Source organism: Rhagoletis pomonella, unplaced genomic scaffold (assembly GCF_013731165.1).
Source record: "Rhagoletis pomonella isolate Grant_MI unplaced genomic scaffold, Rhpom_1.0 Rhpom_scaffold_00006, whole genome shotgun sequence".
Taxonomy (NCBI): Eukaryota; Metazoa; Arthropoda; class Insecta; order Diptera; family Tephritidae; genus Rhagoletis; species Rhagoletis pomonella.
Genome location: NW_023458560.1, coordinates 13,261,220 through 13,264,149, shown reverse-complemented (window position 1 = coordinate 13,264,149; position 2,930 = coordinate 13,261,220).

The window sequence follows — 2,930 nt, the reverse complement described above, 5'->3', positions numbered from 1 at the left end:
TTTTTAGGTGTCCGCTAAGCTGGACGAACAAATTGACGCAAATAAATGAGAGTCTCGAATTTGGCTGTGGAGCACCGGTTGCATTTACCGTAAATCCAATTGGGAATTAAATATTTTTACATAGCTTTTACTCTAAACAATTTGCTCCGGAAGAAAAAGCTTATCAAATGTGGTTAAACATTTATTATTTATAGCACATAGATATTATTCTACATTAGCACCTCTTTAATTGTCTTCAGAACGAAGTATAATACTAGGAATACTTACTGCAATACTCGTGTCTAATGAAATCTTAAATTTGTACAGAAGTTTGTGTTAAGGAAAGAAGTATGTAAATGTATTTAATAATATATAGGCGCCGACCCATTCACTTTTATTAAACGAGTGTGCTTGAAACAACTACCAAAGGAGACCTGATTTTAGACAAACCGCAGTTTTTTTTAATAATATTCGTGAACAGGATATCAATACTCTTATGCGTCGACGACGCCGTCGATGCAAAGCTTACCACCAATATTTCTGTGTTCGTATGGAAAAGTAGCTTATGTCGAAAGGCCGGCTTTAGTATAATGCGGCATTCCCTTTATTTTTTAAACGACAAGGAATTTTTTGATGACACTTAAAAAGAATATTGACTTGCTAGAATCGGAACTATTTCTTGCTCGTTTATTTGCTTAAAGTTGTTTAACGGCTTAGCGCCCGTAAGTCATTCGCAATCGTATGCTGCGAATGCCGATTTATACTAAAGCCAGCCTTTCGACATAAGCTACTTTTCCATACGAACACAGATTTACATACATACATGTATATTAGGGTGCCCATCTAAAATACTTTTTTTTTTGGAAATTTCAAGACCCTACCCCCTAATTTTATTCGTTTTTATGAGAAATATTATTGCCTATTTTTATAGATTTTTTAAAGGGCATTTAGAGGTCGCGACCTGTCGATTTAGGTCAAAATATAGGATTTTGTAGATTTATGAGTTTTTGAATGACTATTTTTGATTCGATTTCAAAGATCGAATATGATCTAAGAAGAGGATATATAGGCCTTTACAATAGTATATAATAATCTATTGTCGGACTAGGCTTGTTGGGATTTTTTATCGGGTAAATTTAAAAAAAGACCCATATTGCTGATGTATTGTGGAACGATTAATTTCAAAAATTTTCAATATGGCGCTTAAAAAGCCTAAGCGCAATTTGTAGGGACACGAATTTCGATACGATACGATACCATATCGATACTTTTGGCATTCGATACCGATATTTTCTACTCGATAGTTTTAAAACGATATTTTTTGGAATCGAGTACCAGAACCCTAGTATCGTATCGAATGTCATAAACTCACATTACAAGGATAATGTTATTAACAATTCTTCCCGATATAAATTGGTCTTTTAAGAGCAAAAATGTGTAATATAGATAGGATTGCATGTGGTGGAATTTGAACCCGCGACCTCGGTGTTTTAAGACAACATCTCAATCTCTACGTGTTGTTACACAATATGTTAGTGATTGACTGAGACTCTCCTCCGATTTGTCAAGTGCGACTTAAGTTCTGAACACATTAAAAACGACGAGCTACAGGCCACAGCTTCCAATTTGTTATCTTCATTGTCTAAACCAGTCATGTCCAACGTCTGCAGAACTCCATAAGCAAGTGCCCTGCGCTGGCAGAATTCCATATGCAAGTGCCCTGCGCTGGGCATGACTGGTCTAAACGCTTTGTCGATGGCGACATGATTTTTTTTAATGCGTCGGCGACATCATGAATTTGTACGAGTTTGACATAAAAGAAGAGGAAGAACCTTATCTGTCGCTGGCAAAATAGAAATAGATCTAATCTGGCCACAACCACAGTCGTTGCGTAGCCCGGTCGGCGCCAAAATAATTATCTACATAAGAGTACGTGTTAAAATAATTTGACAGCTATGGTCTATAGCTCGTCGTTTTTATTGTGTTCGGGCTATTAATGTTGTGGCACAAAAGAGGTCCCTACAGTTTTATGTCCACTTTGAACGGCGATTTTGTTTTAATGGGAAGCTGTTTTCCATTTTCAAGTTTTGACACTTCTAATCATTACACCACAGCGGCCTATATACGAGATCTATATTCATATACATTTTTTGGATTTTGGTATCGATATTTGGAATATCGAGTCTTTTTATTCCGATATTAATGGGTACCCGATATTTTTAAAGCGATACTTTAAATGAGTACCATATCGATACTTTCTGTTCGATATCGTGTCCCTAACCACACACTTAAATCGAAAAACTGGCGATTATTGGAACATATGAAGGACAAGAAAGCTTCGATTCTTACAATTGATATCTTTCTAGTAACAAATTTTAGTGCAGATGTGACACACTTTCTATTGAGCACCTAACCGGACAATGCGAGCTACTGCCTTTCAACTCACCACAGTCTTTCGAAAGGCAAAAGTCAATTTTGGCAACTATCTTGAAACCACTTTACTGTCTTCGAAAAGACTAATTGAATGATCTGCTATCGAGGAGGTTTAAGCGTTGTTCTGCTTGTCTTTTGGTTTTCCAAAAATTAAATTAAATAAAACAATATATATATTCTTTTTAAAACAAAAAAAAAACTAAAACATAAAAGAAAAAAATTTAAAAAAGAAGGAAACAGTACTTAAAAATAAATGAAATAAAAACTTTTTTATTTTTAAAACAAAATCTAAAAATTAAAAAAAATTAGATTAAAAAGACAAATAAATGGAAAACGAAAAAATTAAAAAAGAAGGAAATAGTACTTAAAAATAAATGAAATTAAAAAAAGTATTTTTATTTTTAAAACAAAATCTAAAAATTAAAAGAAAAGGAAATAAAAAAATAAGATCCCAAAAATTAATCGAAACAACAAAAATATCCTTTTTCTCTTCAAAACAAAATCTAAAACGAATAAAA